We start from the raw sequence: 14,890 nt of genomic DNA on the forward strand, positions 1-14,890 counted from the left end.
AGTCAGCAGAAGTTTCGCCATTACCTTCTGCCGGACCGCATGGAGCTTAGGGGTTTCGCTCATAAACACACATATCGCCCGGTCTGAGATTCGAATGCGCGATCCCTCGACCGCGAGTTCGCTGCTCTAACCACTAGGCCATGTGCCTCCACAGAAACGACAACTGCAAGGCTCCAGTACACGCTAGCACCCACAAAACTCTATTAAAATATTTAACTGGGACTCACAATATGCTAACAGAGAAATTTAATGAAATACTGACAAGACCAGAAACCCCCCCCCCCCAAAAAAAAAACACTTGTCTGGTTTATTGGTCAATCTTTTGCCTCCTATAACCCACTTTTCGCTATTTATCCAAAGCAGCTGATCTCCAAATATATTAAATCAAAAGGATACATTACTTTACTTACTTATTTAATGAGACCCTTGTACTTCATACTTTGCTGTTACATTTTTATATTTGAGCTAAAATTTGTGATTTTTAATAGTCTAATATCTCCTCGAATTCATGCATAGGTCATATTTCTTTCTTTGTTAAGGTTTTATTCTCTGCACTCAATCCACATTCTACCAGTTACGAAGCTGGAAAGCACTATAGTATTTTTGTAATTTCAGACCCCATGTTTGGATACAGCTGTTTAGATATATTTGACAATCATAATTCAGTTATTCCACCTCTTGCAAATTTGTATTTTCATTTTAGTTCAATAAGTTCTTAGAAATTCACTGACGGATGCTATATCACAGTCAAAACGATCCATCGTCCATGGCTGTACTTCAAATGAAAATAAATCGACTACTTAGTTCTATTCATTTTAAATTTTCTGGTCATATTTGCTGTGAGATCAAATTTCATAGCTTTATTAGAAAATGAGCTGTTGTGTATAAGACATATACCGTAAATCCACGAGTATTATCCGCCCTTGAGTATAATACTCAGGGGATTTTTAGGGGGCTGTACCTCTGAAAAACCCAAACCTTGTGTATAATACGCACCCTTTCTCTAACTTGAGTCAAGGAGGTCTATATAACGTCCTTGGTTTGTAAAAATGTATACGGTAACCTCCTTTATTATTATTTTATATATAACATAATGCAAACGTGTAACTTTTTTGTGCATTTTGTTTGCAGAAAATAAAGAAATAACAGTAATAACGTTTAATAAATGTTGCTTACTGCAAGTTATGGATGATTCTTTTATGACTTCATTGCTTTCAGGACATTGCTTAGAAAATAATTTTCATTTTTAACCTCGTATATAGTACGCACTAGGGATTTTGACCTTTAAATTTTGGAAAAAAAAAAGCGGATTATACTCGAGGATTTACGGTAGGCTGTTTTCGATGAAGCAAACTTTCTACAAAAGCGTAAGACAAATACTTCTCCAATACAGTCTACACTTCTCTTTTTGCAAGCCATGATTAAAGAGGCAAAGAGTATGAAAATAGAATTAATAAAAAATGATACCTCGCTTACTCTTAAAATTATTTCCACCATATCTCAACGTAAGTTATGCAATTAGTTATTAATACTGATTTTAAACTTTTGCGGGGAGGGGTAAGTCGATTACATCGTCGCCAGTACTCAACTGGTACTTATTTTGACGACTCCAAAAATATGAAAGGTAAAGTGGACCTCGGTGGAAATTGAACTGAGAACGTGTTGTGGTAATATTAATAACTAATTGCTGGTAGAAATAATTCTACCAGGAAAATGCTTAAGCGACATTTCGTCGTCTTCATGTTTTGAGTTCAAATTCTGTCGGTCGACTTTGCCTTTCATCTTTTTGGGGTCGATGAAATAAAGTAACAGTTGAGCACTGGGATCAATGTAACCTATTTACCCCCTCCCCGAAATTGCTGGCCTTGTACCAAAATTTGAAATCAATATTATCAGAGTACCATTAAATTTCAGAATATTACTATCTCCATGATAATAATTGAGCAAGACACGCTTGTAACAACTACTATTCAAAGACTGGTACGCACCAATCGATCTGACAACCAATTATTATTGTTGTTGGTAATCGTCAAGCGCTTGTATCCTTATCTTTAAAGGTATTTAAAGTTTTTTTTTTCGAAATTAATAGCAGCAGACTACATTATTCAGGTCATTTACTATTAATTGACATATTTTTTTACTTCTAATTTTTTTTTTACTACCCACAAGGGGCTAAATACAGAGGGGACAAACAAGGACAGACAAACGGATCAAGACGTTTACATTGACCCCAGTGCGTAACTGGTACTTAATTTATCGACCCCGAAAGGATGAAAGGCAAAGTCGACCTCGGCGGAATTTGAATTCAGAACGTAACGGCAGACGAAATACGGCTACGCATTTCGCCCGGCGTGCTAAATTATGGTATTTGTAACTAATTATAAAAAAAAATATCTCATTTAAGTCGTAAATGACCTGAATAATGAAGAAAAAAAACTTTAAAGATAGATGGCATCAAAAACGCGGAATCTACTTCACCGTTTTATGTTCCTTCAATACACAGGAGGAAATAAAATTTTTATATATAAGTACCATATCCCTATTATTTATAATATTACATTATGATACTATTTTCGTCAAATTTCATTTTAATACATTGGTCACATGTAAGTGTACGAACACATGGGCGACATTTTGCCTTGCGTTTGTTAATTCGCCATTGCAAAATATAATTATTTACGAATGTTCACATTTACATAAAGTATTTAAAAATATATATATCCATTTGTTTGTGAGAAGTTATCATTCCTTCAGCTGCTGCAACATCGTCCCCCTAGGATGCAACATCACCCCCGTTGAGAATGCCAGACCAAGACTAAAGACACCCTAAAAGCTGTAAATCCTTACTACAGCTTAAAAGGCCTTAATTGTAATAATATCACAGAATAATATCACAAAGATCTGGAGTAAAACCCGTTTTGAGGAGAGAGAAAGATCTGTGTATGAATGGATTGACTACAGGATGGCTGTGGCCAGTATTTTCCTGCATTTGGATTCTGTTAAAAAGTCAGAAATAAGATAGCACTAATAACTGGCAGGTATATGAAACATAAGGCGGCGAGCTGGCAGAAACGTTAGCACGCCGGGCGAAATGCGTAGCCGTATTTCGTCTGCCGTTACGTTCTGCGTTCAAATTCCGCCGAGGTCGACTTCGCCTTTCATCCTTTCGGGGTCGATAAATTAAGTACCAGTTACGCACTGGGGTCGATGTAATCGACTTAATCCGTTTGTCTGTCCTTGTTTGTCCCCTCTGTGTTTAGCCCCTTGTGGGTAGTAAAAGAAATAGGTATATGAAACATGTCAGCAATAAATGAAAAACGAGTCTAAGGATACAAACAAATTAGAGATTTATAGAAAAACAAAACCTGTTCCAATTAGAAAAAGTCTGTCTCAAAGGAACTTCCTGTTGCCTTTCCTTTTGTGCCTAACACTAATTCCTTCACATACCACGTTGAACAGGACTGGACATTGATACGAGTGATATAGTAAGACAGAGAGCGATCTTTTGTATATGGATGGTCTTCATCTATACTCTTTACTCTTTTACTTGTTTCAGTCATTTGACTGCGGCCATGCTGGAGCACCGCCTTTAGTCGAGCAAATCGACCCCGGCACTTATTCTTTGTAAGCCCAGTACTTATTCTATCGGTCTCTTTTGCCGAACCGCTAAGTGACGGGGACGTAAACACACCAGCATCGGTTGTCAAGCAATGCTAGGGGGACAAACACAGACACACAAACATATACACACACACACATACATATATATATATATACATATATACGACAGGCTTCTTTCAGTTTCCGTCTACCAAATCCACTCACAAGGCATTGGTCAGCCCGGGGCTATAGCAGAAGACACTTGCCCAAGATGCCACGCAGAGGGACTGAACCCGGAACCATGTGGTTGGTTAGCAAGCTACTTACCACACAGCCACTCCTGTGCCTATATGCTGCAAAAGAGAAACAGCTAGAAACATTGCGACACGGATTTACCTGAGAAATTGATCCGAGATTCAGATTAGAAAAATTTGCGAGGGCAAACTTGAAGGGAGGAAAATTTATTAAAAACGCTAATAACAGGCTAGATAAAGAAACTGAGATGTGAAAATTACACTAAATACAGACTCATAATTACTTGGATACCTATTTCTTTATTACCCACAAGGGGCTAAACATAGAGGGGACAAACAAGGACAGACATAGGTATTATGTCGATTACATCGACCCCAGTGCGTAAGTGGTACTTAATTTATCGACCTCGAAAGGATGAAAGGCAAAGTCGACCTCGGCGGAATTTGAACTCACAACGTAACGGCAGACGAAGTACCGCAAAGCATTTCGCCCGGTGTGCTAACGCTTCTGCCAGCTCGCCGCCTTAAATTACTTGGATACCGATGAATGAGGCGGAGTGCAACAAAGAGAAGAGAGAGAGAGAGAGAGAGAAAGAGAGGTAGAGAGAAAGTGGGAGGCAGAGAAAGAAAGAAAAATAGAGAGTGAGAGACAGAGAGAAATGGAAAGAGAGGCGGTGGGGTAGGAAGAAATATTATAAGCTTATTAGAGCAATATAGAAAACATGCAAAGAGGAAAGTAATAAGCATCAATACTCTAAGAGACCCAGTAATAACATTTATAATATTCTAAATAAGACGCTGAATGAATTGGCAACACCAGACAGACTGCATTTAGAATGTGATAGAGAATGATCACATTTACTGATACGGAGAAGTAGAGGCCTTATGCAACAAGAAATCTATAACACAAATATCCAATGTAGGAATATGAAATTATGTAATGAAGCATAATGGAAAACTAATATAAACAACTACGAAGAACGAACAAAAAAATCCGTTTTGTTAACCTTTAAAGAAACCAACAAATACAAGAAAACACTGAGTCTGAAAGGTTAAGAAATGTTTTGGCCCAGCCTTTTTGGTAACGTCTATTTGGTACCTCCTATTTGGTTCCGCCTACATGGTGCCGCCTTTTTGGTACCGTCTATTTGGTTCCACAATTTTGGCACCGCCTACTTGTTGCCGCCTTATTGGTCTTTTTGGCATTGTCCTTTTGGTAACGTCTATTTGGTACCTCCTATTTGGTTCCGCCTACATGGTGCCGCCTTTTGGTACCGTCTATTTGGTTCCACAATTTTGGTACCGCCTACTTGTTGCCGCCTTATTGGTCCTGACTTTTTGGTACTGTCCTTTTGGTACCGTCTACTCGCTGTCGTCTATTTGGCGTCGTTGATTCGACAGATATATTAGTGAACAACAAAGAACAAACACACATACACACACACATACTCATCCACATTTTGGCAAAAAGCTCGCTATTTTAAAGGGAGGAAACTAATCGATTACATCGACTGGCTCTGAATTTATTGACTCCGAATGATGAAAAGCAAAGTCGATCTTTGCGAGATTTGAACCCAGAACGTAAAGACAGACAAATACACATTCGAAATAATAATGGACGGCCACACTTTACAATGTAGTCGAAAGTAAGTGAGGGCGCGTGCTTAGTGGTTAGGGCATTCGCTCATGATCGTAAGGTTGTGAGTTCGATTCCCGGCGACGCGTTGTGTCCTTGAGCAAACACTTTATTTCACGTTGCTCCAGTCCACTCACTGGCAAAAATGAGTTGTACTTGTATTTCATTCAAGGGTCAGCCTTGTCACTCTCTGTGTCACGCTGATTATCCCCGAGAACTACGTTAAGGGTACACGTGTCTGTGGAATGCTCAGCCATTTGCACGTTAATTTCACGAGCAAGCTGTTCCGTTGATCGTATCAGCTGGGACCCTCTTCGTCGTAACCGGCGGAGTCTTAAGGAGTCGAAAGTAAGCAAAAACAAAAATAAAAGAGAAAGAACTAGTTATTTTCTTTTATTCTACAACTGCAGCCAGGTCAGGACACAACTTCGAAAGGTTTTCGGCGAACTGTTCGGCCACAACTTTTGTATTAAGCTTGGAACTTATTCTGTCGTAATTTAATTGGTAAACCCGTAAGTCACGAGAATGTAAAGAAAACAACACCGGTTGTAAAGTGTCGAGATAGAAAGACAACACCAAAGATTTACTTGCATACATAATACATACATACATACACACACATACATGCATATATATATATATATATATATATATATATTATATATATATATATATATATATATATTATGTATATCTATATCTTTACTACCCACTAGGGGCTAAACATAGAGGGGACAAACAAGGACAGACAAACGGATTAAGTCGATTACATGGACCCCAGTGCGAAACTGGTACTTTATTTATCGACCCCGAAAGGATAAAAGGCAAAGCCGACCTCGGCGGAATTTGAACCCAGAACGTAACGGCAGACGAAATACGGCTACGCATTTCGCCCAGCGTGCTAACGTTTCAGCCAGCAGAATATTCAAGGTCAATCTGTGCCAAGCGGCTTTACTCTGCATACTTTAATTTCGTTACTATGGCAACAGTCCGGATACTTATTGATCAGACTACGTATGTATATCTGTGTGTGTGTGTGTCTTTGTGTCTGTGTTTGTCTCCTCACTACCGTTTGTCGATTGGTGTCGATTTATTCGACTAAAAATTCATCAAGGCGCTGCTCCAGCGTGGCTGCATTCTAATGAATGAAAAAATTAAAAGATAAAAGATAAAACATATACATACATGGGGTGGATGCAGATGTCTTTAAAATGAAACTGGATCTCTTCCTGTCAGGTATCCCAGATGAACCAACTTCACGGCAGGAGGTGCAGATGAGGGCAGCTGCATCGAACTCTCTCATGCACCAAATGGCAGTTGCTAAAAAGCATTCGTGAAGTAAAACCATGTAGCAACACCAAATGGCGGTGCCCCAGCATGGCCACATCTCGTGAGCTGAAACTAGATAAAATAAAAATAAATAAAATAAAAATAAAATAAATACATGCGTACATACATGCATACATATTGGAGGTCAGCTGGTGACTGAGTAAAACCACTTCCCAAATTCAATAAGTTCGTAAGGACCATGGAATACGAGGGGGGTCGAGAATGGCTCTTTGTAACACACCCCACGATCGTTACAACAAAGAAAAATTAGATGGAAAGAGACACAACCGCATAAGAATGATTAAGATCGCATTTATTGATATGATAACATCTGTGTCTGTGTGAACGTCAAGTATACAGGAAAAAATTGACTGGCCGCCATGAGAAAAAAATGTGTGTGTATAGGCATAGATGTATACTCTTTTACTCTTTTACTTGTTTCAGTCATTTGACTGCGGCCATGCTGGAGCACCGCCTTTAGTCGACCAAATCGACCCCCGGGACTTATTCTTTGTAAGCCCAGTACTTATTCTATCGGTTCTCTTTTTGCCGAACCGCTAAGTAACGGGGACGTAAACACACCAGCATCGGTTGTCAAGCAATGCTAAGGGGACGAACACAGACACACAAACATATACACGCATACACACACATATATATATATATATATATATACGACAGGCTTCTTTCAGTTTCCGTCTACCAAATCCACTCACAAGGCATTGGTCGGCCCGGGGCTATAGCAGAAGACACTTGCCCAAGATGCCACGCAGTGGGACTGAACCCGGAACCATGTGGTTGGTTAGCAAGCTACTTACCACACAGCCACTCCTGCGCGCATTTAAGGATGGTAATAAGAAGAGAAGAGTGAAAACATCTATCAGCCATCGAAGTGAGAAGTAAGTTCATCGATACAAGAAAGACGAATAACCCCAGTTCGTAGTTAGTGGTACACGGCAGTTGAAATACTGTATCAAGAAGTTGCGGCTATGATGCTGAGCTGGTTACAGGTACAAGTCGTACGGGAAGTCGTCTCTGTGATGCTGTTGCCTGGGTTACTTGGCATAAAAATTCATGCTGGTTGTATATTCGCCGTTGATTCGTAGTGAAATAATTCACAAACAGCGAGCTGTTGGAACCTGGGTGAGTTGCTTGCTGAGCTGTGTACGTATAGAGCGATGATGTTGACGACGTTAAGAAGGACATGATAATGGAGACGAATAAGGAGGTTGCTGCAATGCTGTTGAATGTCATGGTGACGAAGTTGGTAAGTCTCAGCGTAGCTGCTGTGGTAGTGGTGTTGTCGCTGAAACTGGCTGTGTCTTCGTGGTCAGAGGTTAAACTTTAAGAGGTCCGGAGTGAGGAAAAGCTGAGTTGTTATAAGGAGCTGTAGGCTAAAAGAGGGTAATAAACAGGCTGTCCCACGTTATCCTACTTGGAGTCTCAGATTGGTTGTCCGCGGCAAGTTGGCACAACCGAGCAGGAGACATGTTGCGCCAATACCAACTAATCAGAGTAGTGAGCGCAAGGTGATCCAAATAGCGACCGAAGGCTAGCTGTTCCCTGATACGTTTGAATGCACGTATATATAGTAAATGCGAGAGAGGAATTTCACCAGAGTCTATGCTACAAGTTCATACAGACATTCTGAGAGTTCAAGAACTTCCTGTGCTGAAATTTATTTTGAGTGGATAATGTGTTCCACAGCACTGAACTCATTTTGAGCGCAATCAGCTACAAAAACCAGCGACACAACAGAGATTGAAACGATCAGAAACACACGGCACTTCAGTTTTATTTAAACAAATTTCACTAGAAGAAAGTTCTAACGAGAACTAGGACTCCTTCACTCACAGTGGCTCACATACTAGTTAACACATAGATGGGGACCCTGACAGGTGCTACTACTCCAGGTCAGAGCAGACGTGGAAACAACAGTGGATAAGAGGTGGTTCCGCACTCATCAAAACCCCTGGAACTCCAGTACAATAGGCTCCCTACCGGATGCAGTTTAAAGTCATACCCAGACATACATACATGCATACATATTTACATACATACAAAGGTTGGACAAAATGAAGGAAACACCTAGCATCATTGCATTATAATTTTGAAATATCTACAAAACCGTCAAAAGCTTGTTTATTTCTATGTTTTTGATTCATTATTAGTGTTGCTTAATATGTTTTGCTAAAATTGCTGTTTCTTTTCAGATATCATCAGAAAAAGGTAATTAAATTCATTAAAATGACAGATCTATCGGACTTTCAAAGTGGTTAAATTGTTGGTGCTCATATGGCAGGTGTTAGCGAAACGAAAACAGCCGAGATGTCTGGTGTATCAAGAAGTACTGTCTTGAAAGTAATGACAGCCTTTGAGAAATAGGGAAGAAACCTCCTCGTCGAAACAAAACTCCGGAGGAGAACCAAAACTTTCAGATAGGGGCCGTCGGACTCTTACGTGAATTGTTAGAAAGGATCACAAAAGTACAGCTCGCAAAATTACGGCAGAGTCTTAATGTCCACCTCAAGAACCCAGTTTCCACAAAAACTGTTCGTAGGAAGCTACACAAAGCCGGATTTCACAGGAGAGCTGTAATCAGAAAACCACTACTACAAATGTTGTAAAGTGTTTAGAGTGGAGTAAAAACCTACAGAATTGGTCTCTAGAGCAGTGGAAGAATGTTATTTTCTCGGACGAGTCATCCTTTGCCTTATTTCCTACCACCGGCCGAGTATACGTGTGGAAACAGCCACAAGAAACATTTGACACAGACTGCTTTTTTTTCAACTGTTAAACATGGAGGAGGATCTGCGATGATCTGGTGGGGGGCTACGAAATACATACCGCCGATAGTTGCTGTTGACAAACAACGGCAGTAATTTTATTCAGCTGGATACACGTCATTGATTGATTGAAATTACCGAAATACGACAATTTTAACAAAAAAATAACTTCCAAAATATAGAATTTTCTCAACAACGCCAGGAGTAAAAGATGTTTTATGTGACACATTCTACAAGTATATGAAGTTTGAAAGTGTTTAGTTACAAAATATTTTTAAAATCTGTCGGTCAAAAAGCAAAGACCCTTTCTTCTATATAAGTCCTAAGTTACTCCAGTAGTTGTAAAATATGGGAATGTACAACATATATGATACAAGGGGACCGGGGAAAAAAACCCCAGCAAAAAAGAATCGTACATAAAAGTGCAAAATCACGGGGTTACTCCAGTATGACCGTAGTTGCATGGCTGAAACGAATAAAAGAAACGTGTATGAGTCTAACAGTGCCAGAAAGAGATGGATAGATAGAGTAACAATTTGTCGTAGACTTCGCTGAAAACTAGTATGGAGTAAAATTGAGTCAATCTGATATTATTGTTCTCATGGATTTGGTTTTTCCCCAGCTTTTGTTTTACTTAGAGTCGTTAATATTTTTTGACGTTTTCTTATTCGGTTTCATTCGATATATATATACACCATCACATACACAATACACGAGTGTGTTTGTAAATGCGCATATATATGTATAGGCATAGATTCAGTTATGTATTTATATATACAATTTTTTGTTTATTTGGTTTTCTACAAATCCATCTATCTATACATCAATATATCTGTTTATCAATACGTCAATAATTATCGTGGATATACGTATACACACATACATAATATATATGTATATACATACACACACATATACATGCATATGTGTACTTATATATGTATCCTGTATACACACTCGTATAATATATATATATATATATATATACACTTATAAACATACATACATACATAGGTACATACATACATATATATATATGTATATATATATATATATATATTAGTTAATCCAAACAAGAAAACAAAAAGACAACAACGCAAGGATGTGGAACAAATAAAGTATTATTGGACGCTCAGGAAAGAAGGGAAGAAGGAGGGTTATAATATAATTTATATATATATGTATGTATATATGTATGTATGCATATACATACATACATACATATATATATATATATATATATACATTGATATCTATATGATGTACCTATGTATGTATGTATGTTTATATGTGTATATATATGTATTTATGTTTACATGTATATTATATATATATATATATATATATATGTATATATATTATTTATATATATATGTTTGTGTATGTGCGTCAGCACACACACACATACACACACACTCACACACACACACAAACATGCATACACACATTCTCACACACGCATACATACCACAAGGAATTCCATGTTATTCTCTCTCTCTCTCTCTCTGTCACATGATATGGCTTTTCCAAGAGCGGGGCTTAACATCTATCAAATTGTAAGGTTTCGATTGGTTATTTAGGGGACTGTAGGGGAAGGCGACACCTACACCGTCACCAGCTCTGCCATTACCACCAGCACCAGAAGAACCACCACCAGCACCAGCACCAGCACCACCAGCACCACCACCACCAACAACAACAACAACAACAACCATCACCACCACCACCGCCGCCGCCACCGCCACAGCCGCTATCTTCAGGAACAAAAGCAAGAACAACACACTACCTATTTCTTTATTACCCACAAGGGGCTAAACACAGAGGGGACAAATAAGGACAGACATAGGTATTAAGTCGATTATATCGACCCCAGTGCGTAACTGGTACTTAATTTATCGACCCCGAAAGGATGAAAGGCAAAGTCGACCTCGGCGGAATTTGAACTCAGAACGTAACGACAGACGAAATACCGCTAAGCATTTCGCCCGACGTGCTAACGTTTCTGCCAGCTCGCCGCCTCGACAGCACACTACCATCCATGCAACACCGCCACCACCACAAACACCACCACCACCATATCGTTGTTGAATGCTCGAAATGAGGAGTAGATAGACAGCCAAGAAATGATGAAGGGTCGTTCTTTATGTTACTCGTCCTGTTTTCCATTTGTTTCTCTCATTGTTTGTGTATTGAACTCATTTGTTTTCGTATTTCATGTGTTTACTGTAGGTGACGTAAATACATATATACATACGCACACACGTGCATACACACACATACATACATAAGCATACATATTCATATATATATATATATATATATATATATATAATATATATATATATATATATATATATATATATATATATTCATATTGTAATATAAGCGTGGTGGAATGCGGACAATATGGCTCGTTTGTGTGTGTATATATGTATCTATCTATTATATATTAATATGTATATATATATATTATATATATATATATATATATATATAATATATATATATATATATATTATATATATATATATATATATATAATATATATAAAGCGTGTATGAAAGCGTATAATGCGCCGTTTGTGTGATAAATATAAATATATGTACATATACTAATATATATATATATATATATATATATATATCTATATATATATAATATATATATATATAAATATATTTATATCATTATTTTTATCTCCTTCTCTAAGAAGATCCGCAGACCATATATACAAGGCTTCTTTTAATCATGTACATATATAATATATGTATGATATCTGTTATATATATGTGTGAGCATGTGTGTTATATATATATTATATATATATATATATATATATATATATATATATGCATATGTATATACACATATACATACAAACACGGACACACAAACACATACACATGCACACACATATATGAATCTTATTATATATATATGCATTAACATTTATATATTGTCAGATAATATATGTATATATGTTCACGCATATATATACATATATATATATGCTATTTATGTACTTATTTGTACGTGGTTATGCCTCTCATCCAGTAAGATGTCTCCAGACATATAAAGCCTCACTCAGCCGTCGTCTTTCTGAGCATTAAAATTGTACCAGTTACCGTTTTTGGTTTACCTTTTTTGGTATGATTTCTTTTCTGTCTATAAGAAGATTTCTACAATGCTGTGTCATCTGAAGATGTCATGAAACATATATGCCTATATATCTACACTCATACATACGCGAGCACACACGCACACACACATACACACGCCGTGCACTCTTACAATAGTGGCTGAAGTAGTATATCTACATTTATATATATGTAATATATCTATATAATATATATATATATTATATATATATATATATATATATATATATATACATATATATACATAATTTCTAGCGACTGTAGCAGTATACATACTACAGACATGCAGATATATATATATATATTATATATATATATATATATTATCTATATATATATATATATAATATATATATACACAATATAGATAGCCTTGTGCAATGTTTTATTAAAAAGAAAAAAATATAATTGTCACTATAATATATATATACTTTTTATATACATACATACATACATATATATATACTTTTTATATACATGTATACTTTATTATATATATATATATATATATATATATATATATATATATATATACATACAAAATAGAAAATGAAAACATGCTCACACACACAAAATCACTTAATGTTATATATACATGATAGGTATATACGCACAAATTCACGCCTACATATGTAATTTTAAACTTACCGTCTTTCTTTCGGCTGATAAAATAACGAACATTGACCGAATATACAATTTAATACAAGTGCAAAGACTAACATATCAAGTAATTAGAATAATTCAGCTCTGTTGTGTGCGTTACGTATTCAACTGCGCCGTCTTCAAACTGCTTACTCTTTTATTCTTTTACTTTTTTCAGTCATTTGACTGCGGCCATGCTGGAGCACCGCCTTTAATCGAGCAACTCGACCCCGGGACTTATTCTTTTGTAAGCCCAGTACTTTATTCTTCGTCTCTTTTGCCGAACTGCTAAGTAACGGGAACATAAACACACCAGCATCGGTTGTCAAGCAAACTAGGGGGACAAACACAGACACACAAACACACACACGCATATTATATATACATATATACGACGGGCTTCTTTCAGTTTCCGTCTACCAAATCCACTCACAAAGCTTGGTCGGCCGAGGCTATAGTAGAAGACACTTGCCCAAGGTGCCACGCAGTGGGACTGAACCCGGAACCATGTGGTTGGTAAGCAAGCTACTTACCACACAGCCACTCCTGCTTGTGTATACCCCGCTAATTGTAAGGTTTGGAAGTCACTATGTATATGTACGTATACACACACATACACACACAAGAAAATTTATAGAAAATTCGACGAAAAAAGTACTCCACCCGGTGAAAGATAAATATTATTTATTTAAATGGCACAATATATGTCTAAATTGCTACTTGTCTAAATAGCTTCATATGTTGAGGAATACTCAAACATATTTTTCCAGCATAAACCACATATCATAACGAAGTAAAAAATTGAATTAGAGAAGAACCGCGAAAAAATTGAGAAGGCAGCATTCAGAAAACGCGGTAGGATAAAAAAAACGGAAAAAGAAAACATAAAAACTAAAATGTAAAAAAGTAAAAAGTGAAAATGGTAAAAGAGTTATTCTCCTTAGACGTTCAGTTATAAAGCTGGAAAGATTTCAACAAGGTAGTCAGGAATAGGCAGAAATTTCCAATCTTCTAAATATATTTATACACATGCTTGCAACCACTGAAAATTTCAGATCTAGATTTCAGTAGAGAGTTAGGGATCTTTGATCTGAACCCATAAATATTTTGAACTGAACTTTCTTGGAGCGTTCGAAAACACGTCCGATGTGTTCCGCAGCAAATATAATATTATTATTATTATTATTATTATTATTATTATTATTATTATTATTATTATTATTATTATTATTATTAATAATAATAATAATAATAATAATAATATTAATAATAATAATAATGATGATAATGATAATAATAATAATAATAATAATAATAATAATAATAATAATAATATAATAATAAATAATATCTTTATTGGCCCTAAGGGCCGTGGACAAAACAAATAAGGACAATACAACACAAAGGACAAGTGGGGTTTGGCTCAATGACGTGTATAAAATAATCAACAATAACGGTTCACAATAAAATTAAACCCTAAAAATA

The sequence above is a fragment of the Octopus sinensis genome, linkage group LG25 (assembly GCF_006345805.1).
Source record: "Octopus sinensis linkage group LG25, ASM634580v1, whole genome shotgun sequence".
In the NCBI taxonomy this organism is placed as follows: Eukaryota; Metazoa; Mollusca; class Cephalopoda; order Octopoda; family Octopodidae; genus Octopus; species Octopus sinensis.